Raw genomic sequence first — 16,237 nt, forward strand, 5'->3', positions numbered from 1 at the left:
AATTCCTTACAATCAAAGAGGAGACTTGCGCTTTCCCGTCCATCGATCCAAGCGCGACTCCTTTTGCGATATTGCCGTTCCTCCCAGATAACGGATACCGTTGTAAATTCGGGCGAGCCTTCGTAATTCCTGGTGCCCAAATGTGAATTTCCAAGAATGGTTAAAACAAACCCTTACCCCCCCCTCTACCGCATGCTTCCTGTGGCCTAACGGAAAGGCCATTAAAAGCGGCGGAGGAACGAGCGACGCAGTGCCCGGATAGCTCAGTCGGTAGAGCATCAGACTTTTAATCTGAGGGTCCAGGGTTCAAGTCCCTGTTCGGGCGACGCGGCCTTTTCTGAAGTGACGTGTAAAGCCTTCAGTTAGGTTGAAAATAAACACACGTCCGTCAAGTTTAACCTTTTAACTCTTTTTCACCTGCCTAACTGCCAGTGTGTTCCGGGAAGCTTTTCCCAAGGGACACCCCAGGAAATCAGAAACCGCAGGCATGCTTCCGAGTGCCTTTTTGCTCTTCTGGAAGTGAGGTCGGTCCCATTGGTTCCCAAAAGCGGCCCGGGAGGAAGATCTTTCTCAGTCGGAGCCCTGCTTAGCAGGGCCGATCTTCCGTATAGCGCCTTCGCCAACGTGTGGCTACATTCGTGTCCCAGAGCCTACTTAAATTGGTCCCAAAAGCCACCGACGGCTCCGCGGCCCCACCTGCCGAAACCCGGGATCGAACCAGGGACCTTTAGATCTTCAGTCTAACGCTCTCCCAACTGAGCTATTTCGGCACCGGGTGCGCCACCCTGTAGCAGCTGAACAATTGAAGTCCACCAAGTCACGGGCGATGGGTGCCCCACCGGCCTTCGATAGCTCAGCTGGTAGAGCGGAGGACTGTAGGTGTGATCGAGCAATCCTTAGGTCGCTGGTTCGATTCCGGCTCGAAGGACGCTTTGTTTTCCAATGCGAGCCTAAGAAGGAGATGAGTGGCATTTCAGGAAAGCTCTTTCTGCACCATGTGGCTGAGGACGAATGCTGAGGACACCACACCCCGTCAAGCGCTAAGCGCGATTAGACGCTTCCTTCTTTTCTGGCCCATTATCCAACCACGACACCACATGAGCCACTCACGTGCCTCCCAACAAATGGATACTATTGCAGGTTTGGGCCACCTTTCATTACGACTAACAAGAATGGTGACAACCAATGGCACCCCCCCACACACACACGCACACACGCACTGTTGAGGGCACCACACTTCGAGGGTGTAGCTTCTGCCCTCTAAAAGGAGACACTATGCATCCGATTCTTTGCAGTCAGTCAATTGCAGGGACCTTTCTTGTCCCTTTGCTACCTTATGTTGGAAACATTAGCTGCATGTCTTAGAAGCAACGTAAAGGAAGAGAATCACCCAAAGGACGGCAATCAGCAGAGTGGCGCAGCGGAAGCGTGCTGGGCCCATAACCCAGAGGTCGATGGATCGAAACCATCCTCTGCTAAAACTTTTTGCCAGGCAGAAGAAGAAAAAAAAAACCCACAATGTGGGGTCTATGTCCATTGTCAAGAACGAAGAAGGGAGAGTTTTGAGTCAAATGGGTTTGCGGCCGTAGGATGCATTTCTCAAAAAAATGTGTTATTCCCCAAGGATTGCCTCCACAAATGAGGCCTCTAATTTTAGCTACTTAAGACATAAGGGAAGATGTATTTTTCCGGCGAGGCAGCCACCCCCCCTCGCCTCCGAAGGCTGACAGGACATAAACCATGTTGGGAAAAGTTATTGCCCACCCCCACCCCCATACAATGCACAGCGCAGCAAGAATACCTGCGCGTGCCAGCTGCGATTAGCAGAGTGGCGCAGCGGAAGCGTGCTGGGCCCATAACCCAGAGGTCGATGGATCGAAACCATTCTCTGCTAGATTTTTTTTTTTTGGGAGGGGGGCAGGCCGGGAAAAAAAAAAACGCCCTCGAAACTGGGTTTAAATCCTTTGTCTAGAGCAAATGAAGGAGGTTTTCAGTCAAAGGGTGGCAGGCCTCTTGATTTCTAGCGACACAGATTGTCAATGCTTTGAAAGACACCATTATGAAGTGGCAAAGGAAATGAATAGGAAGCAAGGGCAGAAATCATGTGCGCTTCTTTCGCGGTGGGGTGACCGCCATCAGAGCAGGGGTTGCAAAGAAATTCAAACAACAGCACAGCAGGCCCCATGTATTCAATTGGCAGATGGAGCTCCCAGCCAGCACTTAATCCTCCTGGTATTGCTAGAACCTTTGCTTGCAGAAGAACAGTCGCCATGTATACTTGTTCGAGTCTTGGATTGCACAGAAGCAGCAGGGAAAAAGACGTCCCTGGGTGGGCTCGAACCACCAACCTTTCGGTTAACAGCCGAACGCGCTAACCGATTGCGCCACAGAGACGACGCTTGCCACCGGCCACCAGGTGTCGCCTTAAGCGCGTGGAAACGCCAGAGTTTTCCATCTTCAGGCATTTGTCTGCTCTAAACATGGAACCATATATTAGTCACCGAGGATTGCCACTACAAATGAGGCCTCTAAAAGCCTCTTTGTATTCTTAGCGTCTTTGGATTCCAGAGAGCCGGAAGGGAGAGGACTTCTGTTGCCCCTTCGCTCCCTTGTATCGGAAACCCAAGCTGTATCTTAGAAGTAAGCTATCGACGTCTTTTTTTTTCAGATGGTAGAGCGTGCTACCTAGACATTCCCCCTCTATACTTAACGCCGCCAGTGTCCGCAAACATTATTTGAAGGGAAACATTCTGCTCCAAAATACGTGACCTGCACGTTAAAGCAGCGGCCTTAAAGACCCGCCGGTGGAGATGCTGGGGATTGAACCCAAGACCTCATACATGCAAAGCATGCGCTCTACCACTGAGCTACACCCCCACCGCCGGCGTTTGAGCCCCGTTTTGCTTATGGCCTCAAACATGAGCACAATCTCTGCGGCTCACTCTTCAAAAGAGCCGGGGAAGCCTAAGTCATTATGATCCATCTATCTGTCAGAAGCAGACGGCAGAGGCGCTTATGAAGGCTGGCCTCCACCCTCACAACGGCTGGCTTTCACAGTCAGGATGGCCGAGCGGTCTAAGGCGCTGCGTTCAGGTCGCAGTCTCCCCTGGAGGCGTGGGTTCGAATCCCACTTCTGACACGGAACTTCTTTGCTGCCAAACACGAATCTGGACTTTCAGACCAAATGAATTCCTTACAATCAAAGAGGAGACTTGCGCTTTCCCGTCCATCGATCCAAGCGCGACTCCTTTTGCGATATTGCCGTTCCTCCCAGATAACGGATACCGTTGTAAATTCGGGCGAGCCTTCGTAATTCCTGGTGCCCAAATGTGAATTTCCAAGAATGGTTAAAACAAACCCTTACCCCCCCCTCTACCGCATGCTTCCTGTGGCCTAACGGAAAGGCCATTAAAAGCGGCGGAGGAACGAGCGACGCAGTGCCCGGATAGCTCAGTCGGTAGAGCATCAGACTTTTAATCTGAGGGTCCAGGGTTCAAGTCCCTGTTCGGGCGACGCGGCCTTTTCTGAAGTGACGTGTAAAGCCTTCAGTTAGGTTGAAAATAAACACACGTCCGTCAAGTTTAACCTTTTAACTCTTTTTCACCTGCCTAACTGCCAGTGTGTTCCGGGAAGCTTTTCCCAAGGGACACCCCAGGAAATCAGAAACCGCAGGCATGCTTCCGAGTGCCTTTTTGCTCTTCTGGAAGTGAGGTCGGTCCCATTGGTTCCCAAAAGCGGCCCGGGAGGAAGATCTTTCTCAGTCGGAGCCCTGCTTAGCAGGGCCGATCTTCCGTATAGCGCCTTCGCCAACGTGTGGCTACATTCGTGTCCCAGAGCCTACTTAAATTGGTCCCAAAAGCCACCGACGGCTCCGCGGCCCCACCTGCCGAAACCCGGGATCGAACCAGGGACCTTTAGATCTTCAGTCTAACGCTCTCCCAACTGAGCTATTTCGGCACCGGGTGCGCCACCCTGTAGCAGCTGAACAATTGAAGTCCACCAAGTCACGGGCGATGGGTGCCCCACCGGCCTTCGATAGCTCAGCTGGTAGAGCGGAGGACTGTAGGTGTGATCGAGCAATCCTTAGGTCGCTGGTTCGATTCCGGCTCGAAGGACGCTTTGTTTTCCAATGCGAGCCTAAGAAGGAGATGAGTGGCATTTCAGGAAAGCTCTTTCTGCACCATGTGGCTGAGGACGAATGCTGAGGACACCACACCCCGTCAAGCGCTAAGCGCGATTAGACGCTTCCTTCTTTTCTGGCCCATTATCCAACCACGACACCACATGAGCCACTCACGTGCCTCCCAACAAATGGATACTATTGCAGGTTTGGGCCACCTTTCATTACGACTTACAAGAATGGTGACAACCAATGGCACCCCCCCACACACACACGCACACACGCACTGTTGAGGGCACCACACTTCGAGGGTGTAGCTTCTGCCCTCTAAAAGGAGACACTATGCATCCGATTCTTTGCAGTCAGTCAATTGCAGGGACCTTTCTTGTCCCTTTGCTACCTTATGTTGGAAACATTAGCTGCATGTCTTAGAAGCAACGTAAAGGAAGAGAATCACCCAAAGGACGGCAATCAGCAGAGTGGCGCAGCGGAAGCGTGCTGGGCCCATAACCCAGAGGTCGATGGATCGAAACCATCCTCTGCTAAAACTTTTTGCCAGGCAGAAGAAGAAAAAAAAAAACCACAATGTGGGGTCTATGTCCATTGTCAAGAACGAAGAAGGGAGAGTTTTGAGTCAAATGGGTTTGCGGCCGTAGGATGCATTTCTCAAAAAAATGTGTTATTCCCCAAGGATTGCCTCCACAAATGAGGCCTCTAATTTTAGCTACTTAAGACATAAGGGAAGATGTATTTTTCCGGCGAGGCAGCCACCCCCCCTCGCCTCCGAAGGCTGACAGGACATAAACCATGTTGGGAAAAGTTATTGCCCACCCCCACCCCCATACAATGCACAGCGCAGCAAGAATACCTGCGCGTGCCAGCTGCGATTAGCAGAGTGGCGCAGCGGAAGCGTGCTGGGCCCATAACCCAGAGGTCGATGGATCGAAACCATTCTCTGCTAGATTTTTTTTTTTTGGGAGGGGGGCAGGCCGGGAAAAAAAAAAACGCCCTCGAAACTGGGTTTAAATCCTTTGTCTAGAGCAAATGAAGGAGGTTTTCAGTCAAAGGGTGGCAGGCCTCTTGATTTCTAGCGACACAGATTGTCAATGCTTTGAAAGACACCATTATGAAGTGGCAAAGGAAATGAATAGGAAGCAAGGGCAGAAATCATGTGCGCTTCTTTCGCGGTGGGGTGACCGCCATCAGAGCAGGGGTTGCAAAGAAATTCAAACAACAGCACAGCAGGCCCCATGTATTCAATTGGCAGATGGAGCTCCCAGCCAGCACTTAATCCTCCTGGTATTGCTAGAACCTTTGCTTGCAGAAGAACAGTCGCCATGTATACTTGTTCGAGTCTTGGATTGCACAGAAGCAGCAGGGAAAAAGACGTCCCTGGGTGGGCTCGAACCACCAACCTTTCGGTTAACAGCCGAACGCGCTAACCGATTGCGCCACAGAGACGACGCTTGCCACCGGCCACCAGGTGTCGCCTTAAGCGCGTGGAAACGCCAGAGTTTTCCATCTTCAGGCATTTGTCTGCTCTAAACATGGAACCATATATTAGTCACCGAGGATTGCCACTACAAATGAGGCCTCTAAAAGCCTCTTTGTATTCTTAGCGTCTTTGGATTCCAGAGAGCCGGAAGGGAGAGGACTTCTGTTGCCCCTTCGCTCCCTTGTATCGGAAACCCAAGCTGTATCTTAGAAGTAAGCTATCGACGTCTTTTTTTTTCAGATGGTAGAGCGTGCTACCTAGACATTCCCCCTCTATACTTAACGCCGCCAGTGTCCGCAAACATTATTTGAAGGGAAACATTCTGCTCCAAAATACGTGACCTGCACGTTAAAGCAGCGGCCTTAAAGACCCGCCGGTGGAGATGCTGGGGATTGAACCCAAGACCTCATACATGCAAAGCATGCGCTCTACCACTGAGCTACACCCCCACCGCCGGCGTTTGAGCCCCGTTTTGCTTATGGCCTCAAACATGAGCACAATCTCTGCGGCTCACTCTTCAAAAGAGCCGGGGAAGCCTAAGTCATTATGATCCATCTATCTGTCAGAAGCAGACGGCAGAGGCGCTTATGAAGGCTGGCCTCCACCCTCACAACGGCTGGCTTTCACAGTCAGGATGGCCGAGCGGTCTAAGGCGCTGCGTTCAGGTCGCAGTCTCCCCTGGAGGCGTGGGTTCGAATCCCACTTCTGACACGGAACTTCTTTGCTGCCAAACACGAATCTGGACTTTCAGACCAAATGAATTCCTTACAATCAAAGAGGAGACTTGCGCTTTCCCGTCCATCGATCCAAGCGCGACTCCTTTTGCGATATTGCCGTTCCTCCCAGATAACGGATACCGTTGTAAATTCGGGCGAGCCTTCGTAATTCCTGGTGCCCAAATGTGAATTTCCAAGAATGGTTAAAACAAACCCTTACCCCCCCCTCTACCGCATGCTTCCTGTGGCCTAACGGAAAGGCCATTAAAAGCGGCGGAGGAACGAGCGACGCAGTGCCCGGATAGCTCAGTCGGTAGAGCATCAGACTTTTAATCTGAGGGTCCAGGGTTCAAGTCCCTGTTCGGGCGACGCGGCCTTTTCTGAAGTGACGTGTAAAGCCTTCAGTTAGGTTGAAAATAAACACACGTCCGTCAAGTTTAACCTTTTAACTCTTTTTCACCTGCCTAACTGCCAGTGTGTTCCGGGAAGCTTTTCCCAAGGGACACCCCAGGAAATCAGAAACCGCAGGCATGCTTCCGAGTGCCTTTTTGCTCTTCTGGAAGTGAGGTCGGTCCCATTGGTTCCCAAAAGCGGCCCGGGAGGAAGATCTTTCTCAGTCGGAGCCCTGCTTAGCAGGGCCGATCTTCCGTATAGCGCCTTCGCCAACGTGTGGCTACATTCGTGTCCCAGAGCCTACTTAAATTGGTCCCAAAAGCCACCGACGGCTCCGCGGCCCCACCTGCCGAAACCCGGGATCGAACCAGGGACCTTTAGATCTTCAGTCTAACGCTCTCCCAACTGAGCTATTTCGGCACCGGGTGCGCCACCCTGTAGCAGCTGAACAATTGAAGTCCACCAAGTCACGGGCGATGGGTGCCCCACCGGCCTTCGATAGCTCAGCTGGTAGAGCGGAGGACTGTAGGTGTGATCGAGCAATCCTTAGGTCGCTGGTTCGATTCCGGCTCGAAGGACGCTTTGTTTTCCAATGCGAGCCTAAGAAGGAGATGAGTGGCATTTCAGGAAAGCTCTTTCTGCACCATGTGGCTGAGGACGAATGCTGAGGACACCACACCCCGTCAAGCGCTAAGCGCGATTAGACGCTTCCTTCTTTTCTGGCCCATTATCCAACCACGACACCACATGAGCCACTCACGTGCCTCCCAACAAATGGATACTATTGCAGGTTTGGGCCACCTTTCATTACGACTAACAAGAATGGTGACAACCAATGGCACCCCCCCACACACACACGCACACACGCACTGTTGAGGGCACCACACTTCGAGGGTGTAGCTTCTGCCCTCTAAAAGGAGACACTATGCATCCGATTCTTTGCAGTCAGTCAATTGCAGGGACCTTTCTTGTCCCTTTGCTACCTTATGTTGGAAACATTAGCTGCATGTCTTAGAAGCAACGTAAAGGAAGAGAATCACCCAAAGGACGGCAATCAGCAGAGTGGCGCAGCGGAAGCGTGCTGGGCCCATAACCCAGAGGTCGATGGATCGAAACCATCCTCTGCTAAAACTTTTTGCCAGGCAGAAGAAGAAAAAAAAAACCCACAATGTGGGGTCTATGTCCATTGTCAAGAACGAAGAAGGGAGAGTTTTGAGTCAAATGGGTTTGCGGCCGTAGGATGCATTTCTCAAAAAAATGTGTTATTCCCCAAGGATTGCCTCCACAAATGAGGCCTCTAATTTTAGCTACTTAAGACATAAGGGAAGATGTATTTTTCCGGCGAGGCAGCCACCCCCCCTCGCCTCCGAAGGCTGACAGGACATAAACCATGTTGGGAAAAGTTATTGCCCACCCCCACCCCCATACAATGCACAGCGCAGCAAGAATACCTGCGCGTGCCAGCTGCGATTAGCAGAGTGGCGCAGCGGAAGCGTGCTGGGCCCATAACCCAGAGGTCGATGGATCGAAACCATTCTCTGCTAGATTTTTTTTTTTTGGGAGGGGGGCAGGCCGGGAAAAAAAAAAACGCCCTCGAAACTGGGTTTAAATCCTTTGTCTAGAGCAAATGAAGGAGGTTTTCAGTCAAAGGGTGGCAGGCCTCTTGATTTCTAGCGACACAGATTGTCAATGCTTTGAAAGACACCATTATGAAGTGGCAAAGGAAATGAATAGGAAGCAAGGGCAGAAATCATGTGCGCTTCTTTCGCGGTGGGGTGACCGCCATCAGAGCAGGGGTTGCAAAGAAATTCAAACAACAGCACAGCAGGCCCCATGTATTCAATTGGCAGATGGAGCTCCCAGCCAGCACTTAATCCTCCTGGTATTGCTAGAACCTTTGCTTGCAGAAGAACAGTCGCCATGTATACTTGTTCGAGTCTTGGATTGCACAGAAGCAGCAGGGAAAAAGACGTCCCTGGGTGGGCTCGAACCACCAACCTTTCGGTTAACAGCCGAACGCGCTAACCGATTGCGCCACAGAGACGACGCTTGCCACGGCCACCAGGTGTCGCCTTAAGCGCGTGGAAACGCCAGAGTTTTCCATCTTCAGGCATTTGTCTGCTCTAAACATGGAACCATATATTAGTCACCGAGGATTGCCACTACAAATGAGGCCTCTAAAAGCCTCTTTGTATTCTTAGCGTCTTTGGATTCCAGAGAGCCGGAAGGGAGAGGACTTCTGTTGCCCCTTCGCTCCCTTGTATCGGAAACCCAAGCTGTATCTTAGAAGTAAGCTATCGACGTCTTTTTTTTTCAGATGGTAGAGCGTGCTACCTAGACATTCCCCCTCTATACTTAACGCCGCCAGTGTCCGCAAACATTATTTGAAGGGAAACATTCTGCTCCAAAATACGTGACCTGCACGCTAAAGCAGCGGCCTTAAAGACCCGCCGGTGGAGATGCTGGGAATTGAACCCAAGACCTCATACATGCAAAGCATGCGCTCTACCACTGAGCTACACCCCCACCGCCGGCGTTTGAGCCCCCGTTTTGCTTATGGCCTCAAACATGAGAACAATCTCTGCGGCTCACTCTTCAAAAGACCCGGGGAAGCCTAAGTCATTATGATCCATCTATCTGTCAGAAGCAGAAGGCAGAGGCGCTTATGAAGGCTGGCCTCCACCCTCACAACGGCTGGCATTTGCAGTCAGGATGGCCGAGCGGTCTAAGGCGCTGCGTTCAGGTCGCAGTCTCCCCTGGAGGCGTGGGTTCGAATCCCACTTCTGACACGGAACTTCTTTGCTGCCAAACACGAATCTGGACTTTCAGACCAATTGAATTCCTTACAATCAAAGAGGAAACTTGCGCTTTCCCGTCCATCGATCCAAGCGCGACTCCTTTTGCGATATTGCCGTTCCTCCCAGATAACGGATACCATTGTAAATTCGGGCGAGCCTTCGTAATTCCTGGTGCCAAAATGTGAATTTCCAAGAATGGTTAAACAAACCCTTATATCTTCCGTATAGCGCCTTCGCCAACGTGTGGCTACATTCGTGTCCCAGAGCCTACTTAAATTGGTCCCAAAAGCCACCGACGGCTCCGCGGCCCCACCTGCCGAAACCCGGGATCGAACCAGGGACCTTTAGATCTTCAGTCTAACGCTCTCCCAACTGAGCTATTTCGGCACCGGGTGCGCCACCCTGTAGCAGCTGAACAATTGAAGTCCACCAAGTCACGGGCGATGGGTGCCCCACCGGCCTTCGATAGCTCAGCTGGTAGAGCGGAGGACTGTAGGTGTGATCGAGCAATCCTTAGGTCGCTGGTTCGATTCCGGTGTGAAGGACGCTTTGTTTTCCAATGCGAGCCTAAGAAGGAGATGAGTGGCATTTCAGGAAAGCTCTTTCTGCACCATGTGGCTGAGGACGAATGCTGAGGACACCACACCCCGTCAAGCGCTAAGCGCGATTAGACGCTTCCTTCTTTTCTGGCCCATTATCCAACCACGACACCACATGAGCCACTCACGTGCCTCCCAACAAATGGATACTATTGCAGGTTTGGGCCACCTTTCATTACGACTAACAAGAATGGTGACAACCAATGGCACCCCCCCACACACACACACGCACACACACACTGTTGAGGGCACCACACTTCGAGGGTGTAGCTTCTGCCCTCTAAAAGGAGACACTATGCATCCGATTCTTTGCAGTCAGTCAATTGCAGGGACCTTTCTTGTCCCTTTGCTACCTTATGTTGGAAACATTAGCTGCATGTCTTAGAAGCAACGTAAAGGAAGAGAATCACCCAAAGGACGGCAATCAGCAGAGTGGCGCAGCGGAAGCGTGCTGGGCCCATAACCCAGAGGTCGATGGATCGAAACCATCCTCTGCTACAACTTTTTGCCAGGCAGAAGAAGAAAAAAAAAAACCACAATGTGGGGTCTATGTCCATTGTCAAGAACGAAGAAGGGAGAGTTTTGAGTCAAATGGGTTTGCGGCCGTAGGATGCATTTCTCAAAAAAATGTGTTATTCCCCAAGGATTGCCTCCACAAATGAGACCTCTAATTTTAGCTACTTAAGACATAAGGGAAGATGTATTTTTCCGGCGAGGCAGCCACCCCCCCTCGCCTCCGAAGGCTGACAGGACATAAACCATGTTGGGAAAAGTTATTGCCCACCCCCACCCCCATACAATGCACAGCGCAGCAAGAATACCTGCGCGTGCCAGCTGCGATTAGCAGAGTGGCGCAGTGGAAGCGTGCTGGGCCCATAACCCAGAGGTCGATGGATCGAAACCATTCTCTGCTAGATTTTTTTTGGGGGGGGGGGGCAGGCGGGGAAAAAAAAACGCCCTCGAAACTGGGTTTAAATCCTTTGTCTAGAGCAAATGAAGGAGGTTTTCAGTCAAAGGGTGGCAGGCCTCTTGATTTCTAGCGACACAGATTGTCAATGCTTTGAAAGACACCATTATGAAGTGGCAAATAGAGATGTCGCGAACTGTTCGCCGGCGAACTTGTTCGCGCGAACATCGGGTGTTCGCGCTCGCCGGAAGTTCGCGAACGTCGCGCGACGTTCGCCATTTTGGGTTCGCCATTGTTGGCGATGTTGCCCTCTCACCCCAGACCAGCAGGTACATGGCAGCCAATCAGGAAGCTCTCCCCTGGACCACTCCCCTTCCCTATAAAAACCGAAGCCCTGCAGCGTTTTTTCACTCTGCCTGTGTGTGCTGAAGAGATAGTGTAGGGAGAGAGCTGCTGCCTGTTAGTGATTTCAGGGACAGTTGAAAGTTTGCTGGCTAGTAATCGTTTTGATACTGCTCTGTTATTGGAGGGACAGAAGTCTGCAGGGGTTTGAGGGACATTTTAGCTTAGGTAGCTTTGCTGGCTAGTAATCTACCTTCTACTGCAGTGCTCTGTATGTAGCTGCAGTGGGCAGCTGTCCTGCTTCTGATCTCATCTGCTGACTGCTGCAATAACAGTAGTCCTTGTAAGGACTGCTTTTATTTATTTTTTTGTTGTTTTACTACTACTACTACTACTACTATAAGAGCCCAGTGCTATTAGTCTAGCAGTGTTGGGGAGTGGGACTGGTGTGCTAATCTGCTGCTCCTAGTAGTTCAGCAGCACCAACTTTAATTTTTTTTTTTAATATTCATTTTTTTTTATTTTACTTTTTTTTATTTTACTACCGCTGTAGTAGTGTATAAGTTGACCTTTTAGGCATTATTTGCCCTGTAGGCATTATTTGCACACTGTTTTCTTCAACCCGCCATCTAGCTGTGTGACCTTGTTCACATTCTGTCTAAATATCCATAATATTACCGTCTCCAGAAAAAACACCGGAGTGACTTTTTTCAAGCAGCCATAATATATTTTACGTAATCCGTATCCACCGCTGTAGTAGTGTATACGTTGACCTTGTAGGCATTATTTGCACACTGTTTTCTTCAACCCGCCATCTAGCTGTGTGACCTTGTTCACATTCTGTCTAAATATCCATAATATTACCGTCTCCAGAAAAAACACCGGAGTGACTTTTTTCAAGCAGCCATAATATATTTTACGTAATCCGTATCCACCGCTGTAGTAGTGTATACGTTGACCTTGTAGGCATTATTTGCACACTGTTTTCTTCAACCCGCCATCTAGCTGTGTGAGCTTGTTCACATTTTGTCTAAATATTGATAATATTATCGTCTCTAGAAAAACCACTTGAGTTACTTTTTTTCAAGCAGCATTCATATATTTTACGTAATCCGTATCCACCGCTGTAGTAGTGTATACGTTGACCTTGTAGGCATTATTTGCACAGTGTTTTCTTCAACCCGCCATCTAGCTGTGTGACCTTGTTCACATTCTGTCTAAATATCCATAATATTACCGTCTCCAGAAAAAACACCGGAGTGACTTTTTTCAAGCAGCCATAATATATTTTACGTAATCCGTATCCACCGCTGTAGTAGTGTATACGTTGACCTTGTAGGCATTATTTGCACACTGTTTTCTTCATCCCGCCATCTAGCTGTGTGACCTTGTTCACATTCTGTCTAAATATCCATAATATTACCGTCTCCAGAAAAAACACCGGAGTGACTTTTTTCAAGCAGCCATAATATATTTTACGTAATCCGTATCCACTGCTGTAGTAGTGTATACGTTGACCTTGTAGGCATTATTTGCACACTGTTTTCTTCAACCCGCCATCTAGCTGTGTGTATTATCGTTTCCAGAAAAACCAACTGAGTTTTTGTTGTTGTTGTTGTTTTTTTAAAAATAATGCCAGGCAAAGGCAGGCCGCCACGCAGAGGCCGTGCTAGGGGCCGTGCTGCTATGCAATCCTGTGGCCCTAGCAAATTGCCCAGTTTTAAAAAGCCAATGACCCTGAACTCCCAAAATGCTGAAGAGGTAGTTGACTGGCTTACACAGCACACCCCATCCTCTACCGTTTCTAACTTTACCACAACATCCTCCTCATCCTCCACTGCTATGGCCACCCCACGTAACACTTCCTCCACCACCGGTGCCCCTTCTTCACTGGGGTCAGAGGAGTTATTTTCCCATGAGTTTCTTGAACTGAGTAATGCGCAACCATTATTGCCAGAAGAAGATGAAGGAGATGAGGACCTTACACCAGATTTAATTCTGGCAGAGAACACAACAGAGATGGACATAATGAGTGATGAGGAGGAGGTCCCCGCTGCTGCTTCCTTCTGTGATGTGTCAGAAGAAATTGATGCATCTGAGGAGAATGATGATGAGGAGATTGATGTTTTGTGGGTGCCTAGTAGAAGAGAGCAAGAGGAGGGTAGTTCAGATGGAGAGACGGAGAGTCAGAGAGGCAGTAGGAGAATAAGACTTAGAAGAAGCAGGGAGGACAGCCCGCAGGGATCAGTAGGGCAACAACATGTATCGGCACCTGTGTTCAGCCGGCCAACGCACCCGCCATTGCCGCCAATGCCGCCAACTTCTACTGTTACCGCCAGATCGCACACTTCCAAAAAGTCAGCAGTGTGGGATTTTTTTAATGTGTGTGCCTCTGACAAAAGCATTGTAATTTGCAATGAGTGCAGTCAGAAACTGAGCCTTGGTAAGCCCAACAGCCACATAGGTACAACTTCTATGCGAAGGCACATGAGCGGCAAGCACAAAGCACTTTGGGAGCAACACCTCAAAGGCAACAGGCAAACTAAAAGCCACACTCCTTCTGGTCCAGCATCTTACTGCTCTACCTCTGCTCTCCTTGACCCGTCTGAACCACCCTCCACTCCGCCTTCCACCTTGACCACCTGTTCCCATTCCCAGTCATCTGCCACCAGCCAAGTTTCTGTGAAGGCCATGTTTGAGCGTAAGAAGCCAATGTCTGACTGTCACCCCCTTGCCCGGCGTCTGACAGCTGGCTTGTCTGCACTCTTAGCCCGCCAGCTTTTACCATACCAGCTGGTGGACTCTGAGGCCTTCCGCAAATTTGTAGCAATTGGGACACCGCAGTGGAAGGTACCCAGCCGCAATTTTTTTTCTAAAAAGGGAATACCACACCTGTACCAACATGTGCAGAGCCAAGTTACCGCATCTCTGTCACTTAGTGTTGGGCCAAAGGTCCATATGACTACTGACGCATGGTCCTCCAAGCATGGTCAGGGCAGGTATGTCACCTACACTGCCCACTGGGTGAACTTGGTAATGGCTGGGAAGCAGGGAATGGGTAGCTCAACAACAACAGTGGAGTTGGTGTCACCGCCACGGATTGCACGCGGTTCTGCCACCACCTCTACTCCTCCATCGCTCTCTACCTCGTCTTCTTCTTCTTCTTACTCTGCTGCTGGGTCCTCCTTCTCCTCCTCCACACCTGTGCACCCCCAGCTCCCCCTAGGCTATTCGACGTGCCAGGTACGCCGTTGTCACGCTGTCTTGGGGATGACGTGCCTGGAAAGCAAAAACCATACCGGATCTGTACTCCTGTCATCTCTGCAGTCACAGGCCGATCGGTGGCTGACCCCACACCAACTGCAGATCGGAAAAGTGGTGTGTGACAATGGAAGCAATCTGTTGGCAGCGTTGAGACTAGGCAATTTAACACATGTGCCCTGCATGGCACATGTGTTAAATTTAATAGTCCAACGTTTTGTCTCCAAGTACCCAGGATTCCAGGACGTTCTCACCCAGTCCAGAAAGGTGTCGGCCCATTTCAGACGTTCCTACACAGCCATGGCACGCCTTGCTGACATTCAGCAGCGCTACAACATGCCAGTCAGGTGTTTGATTTCTGACAGCCAGACTCGCTGGAATTCAACGCTCCTTATGTTGGAACGTCTGCTGCAACAACAAAGGGCCGTCAACGAGTACCTTTTTGAACTGGGTGGTAGGACTGGATCTGCACAGCTGGGGATTTTTTTCCCCCGTTACTGGGTGCTTATGCGCGATGCCTGCAGGCTCATGCGACCTTTTGAAGAGGTGACAAATATGGTCAGTCGCACCGAAGGCACCATCAGCGACCTAATACCCTTCGCTTTATTCCTGGAGCGTGCCGTGCGACGAGTGACAGATGAGGCTGTAGACCAGCGTGACGAGGAGCTGGAAGCGCACGATTTCTGGTCGGAATCACCAGAACGAACCCAGGCACCTGCTGCAACGCAGGGAGAGGTGCCAGAAGTGGAGTCAGAGGAGGAAGGTGGCTTTGTGGAGGAGGAGGAGGAGGACCAACAGGAGCAGGCTTCCCAGGGGGCTAGTGGTGACCTTTTGGGGACCCCTGGTCTTGTACGTGGCTGGGGGGAGGAGACCGTGGATGATGCAGTCCTTGATAATGAGGAAGCGGAGATGGATAGCTCTGCATCCAACCTTGTGAGAATGGGGTCTTTCATGCTGTCATGCCTGTTGAAGGACCCCCGTATCAAGAGGCTTAAGGAGAAGGACCTGTACTGGGTCGCAACGCTACTAGACCCTCGGTACAAGCATAAAGTGTCAGAAATGTTACCAACATACCACAAGTCCGAAAAGATGCGGCATTTACAAACCAGCCTGCAAAACATGTTGTACAATGCTTTTAAGGGTGATGTCACTTCAGGAACTCATCAACATTCCAGGGGCAGAGGTGCCAGTAATCCTGCCACGAGCACACCTGCAAGGACAAAGCCCTTTGGCCAGTCTGTAACGTCAGACATGCAAATGTTTTTCTGTCCAAGGCAGCGCCACAACCCTTCTGGATCCACCCTCAAAGAACGCCTCGACCGGCAGGTAGCGGACTACCTGGCATTAACTGCAGATATCGACACTCTGAGGAGCGATGAACCCCTGGACTACTGGGTGCGCAGGCTTGATCTGTGGCCAGAGCTGTCACAATTTGCCATGAACCTCTTGTCTTGCCCAGCCTCAAGTGTGCTCTCAGAAAGGACCTTCAGTGCAGCAGGAGGGATTGTAACTGAGAAGAGAACTCGCCTAGGTCACAAAAGTGTCGATTACCTGACCTTTATTAAAATGAATGAGGGGTGGATCTCGGAGGGTTACTGCACGCCGG

General features: G+C 50.6%; 28 non-coding genes across 28 annotated transcripts; 18 read left to right on the top strand and 10 right to left on the bottom strand.

The window, feature by feature from the left end:
• Positions 1-252: 252 nt before the first annotated feature.
• trnak-uuu lies at positions 253-325 on the top strand. Its single transcript has one exon. It is a non-coding gene; the product is annotated as a tRNA-Lys (tRNA).
• Positions 326-697: 372 nt separating this feature from the next.
• trnaf-gaa lies at positions 698-770 on the bottom strand. The gene has a single exon. It is a non-coding gene; the product is annotated as a tRNA-Phe (tRNA).
• Positions 771-842: 72 nt separating this feature from the next.
• trnay-gua lies at positions 843-928 on the top strand. The gene is given in 2 exon segments: positions 843-879; positions 893-928. It is a non-coding gene; the product is annotated as a tRNA-Tyr (tRNA).
• Positions 929-1,406: 478 nt separating this feature from the next.
• On the top strand, positions 1,407-1,478 carry trnam-cau. The gene has a single exon. It is a non-coding gene; the product is annotated as a tRNA-Met (tRNA).
• A 344-nt stretch (positions 1,479-1,822) lies between these two features.
• trnam-cau lies at positions 1,823-1,894 on the top strand. Its single transcript has one exon. It is a non-coding gene; the product is annotated as a tRNA-Met (tRNA).
• A 426-nt stretch (positions 1,895-2,320) lies between these two features.
• On the bottom strand, positions 2,321-2,394 carry trnan-guu. Its single transcript has one exon. It is a non-coding gene; the product is annotated as a tRNA-Asn (tRNA).
• Positions 2,395-2,805: 411 nt separating this feature from the next.
• trnaa-ugc lies at positions 2,806-2,877 on the bottom strand. Its single transcript has one exon. It is a non-coding gene; the product is annotated as a tRNA-Ala (tRNA).
• A 179-nt stretch (positions 2,878-3,056) lies between these two features.
• trnal-cag lies at positions 3,057-3,139 on the top strand. The gene has a single exon. It is a non-coding gene; the product is annotated as a tRNA-Leu (tRNA).
• Positions 3,140-3,439: 300 nt separating this feature from the next.
• On the top strand, positions 3,440-3,512 carry trnak-uuu. Its single transcript has one exon. It is a non-coding gene; the product is annotated as a tRNA-Lys (tRNA).
• A 372-nt stretch (positions 3,513-3,884) lies between these two features.
• Positions 3,885-3,957, bottom strand: trnaf-gaa. Its single transcript has one exon. It is a non-coding gene; the product is annotated as a tRNA-Phe (tRNA).
• A 72-nt stretch (positions 3,958-4,029) lies between these two features.
• trnay-gua lies at positions 4,030-4,115 on the top strand. Its single transcript is given in 2 exon segments — positions 4,030-4,066; positions 4,080-4,115. It is a non-coding gene; the product is annotated as a tRNA-Tyr (tRNA).
• A 478-nt stretch (positions 4,116-4,593) lies between these two features.
• Positions 4,594-4,665, top strand: trnam-cau. Its single transcript has one exon. It is a non-coding gene; the product is annotated as a tRNA-Met (tRNA).
• Positions 4,666-5,009: 344 nt separating this feature from the next.
• On the top strand, positions 5,010-5,081 carry trnam-cau. The gene has a single exon. It is a non-coding gene; the product is annotated as a tRNA-Met (tRNA).
• Positions 5,082-5,507: 426 nt separating this feature from the next.
• Positions 5,508-5,581, bottom strand: trnan-guu. The gene has a single exon. It is a non-coding gene; the product is annotated as a tRNA-Asn (tRNA).
• Positions 5,582-5,992: 411 nt separating this feature from the next.
• On the bottom strand, positions 5,993-6,064 carry trnaa-ugc. Its single transcript has one exon. It is a non-coding gene; the product is annotated as a tRNA-Ala (tRNA).
• Positions 6,065-6,243: 179 nt separating this feature from the next.
• trnal-cag lies at positions 6,244-6,326 on the top strand. The gene has a single exon. It is a non-coding gene; the product is annotated as a tRNA-Leu (tRNA).
• Positions 6,327-6,626: 300 nt separating this feature from the next.
• On the top strand, positions 6,627-6,699 carry trnak-uuu. The gene has a single exon. It is a non-coding gene; the product is annotated as a tRNA-Lys (tRNA).
• Positions 6,700-7,071: 372 nt separating this feature from the next.
• On the bottom strand, positions 7,072-7,144 carry trnaf-gaa. The gene has a single exon. It is a non-coding gene; the product is annotated as a tRNA-Phe (tRNA).
• Positions 7,145-7,216: 72 nt separating this feature from the next.
• trnay-gua lies at positions 7,217-7,302 on the top strand. The gene is given in 2 exon segments: positions 7,217-7,253; positions 7,267-7,302. It is a non-coding gene; the product is annotated as a tRNA-Tyr (tRNA).
• A 478-nt stretch (positions 7,303-7,780) lies between these two features.
• Positions 7,781-7,852, top strand: trnam-cau. Its single transcript has one exon. It is a non-coding gene; the product is annotated as a tRNA-Met (tRNA).
• Positions 7,853-8,196: 344 nt separating this feature from the next.
• Positions 8,197-8,268, top strand: trnam-cau. The gene has a single exon. It is a non-coding gene; the product is annotated as a tRNA-Met (tRNA).
• Positions 8,269-8,694: 426 nt separating this feature from the next.
• Positions 8,695-8,768, bottom strand: trnan-guu. The gene has a single exon. It is a non-coding gene; the product is annotated as a tRNA-Asn (tRNA).
• Positions 8,769-9,178: 410 nt separating this feature from the next.
• trnaa-ugc lies at positions 9,179-9,250 on the bottom strand. The gene has a single exon. It is a non-coding gene; the product is annotated as a tRNA-Ala (tRNA).
• A 180-nt stretch (positions 9,251-9,430) lies between these two features.
• trnal-cag lies at positions 9,431-9,513 on the top strand. Its single transcript has one exon. It is a non-coding gene; the product is annotated as a tRNA-Leu (tRNA).
• A 323-nt stretch (positions 9,514-9,836) lies between these two features.
• Positions 9,837-9,909, bottom strand: trnaf-gaa. The gene has a single exon. It is a non-coding gene; the product is annotated as a tRNA-Phe (tRNA).
• Positions 9,910-9,981: 72 nt separating this feature from the next.
• On the top strand, positions 9,982-10,067 carry trnay-gua. The gene is given in 2 exon segments: positions 9,982-10,018; positions 10,032-10,067. It is a non-coding gene; the product is annotated as a tRNA-Tyr (tRNA).
• A 480-nt stretch (positions 10,068-10,547) lies between these two features.
• Positions 10,548-10,619, top strand: trnam-cau. Its single transcript has one exon. It is a non-coding gene; the product is annotated as a tRNA-Met (tRNA).
• Positions 10,620-10,963: 344 nt separating this feature from the next.
• Positions 10,964-11,035, top strand: trnam-cau. The gene has a single exon. It is a non-coding gene; the product is annotated as a tRNA-Met (tRNA).
• The last annotated feature ends 5,202 nt before the right edge of the window (positions 11,036-16,237 follow it).

This window comes from Xenopus laevis, chromosome 3S (assembly GCF_017654675.1).
Source record: "Xenopus laevis strain J_2021 chromosome 3S, Xenopus_laevis_v10.1, whole genome shotgun sequence".
In the NCBI taxonomy this organism is placed as follows: domain Eukaryota; kingdom Metazoa; phylum Chordata; class Amphibia; order Anura; family Pipidae; genus Xenopus; species Xenopus laevis.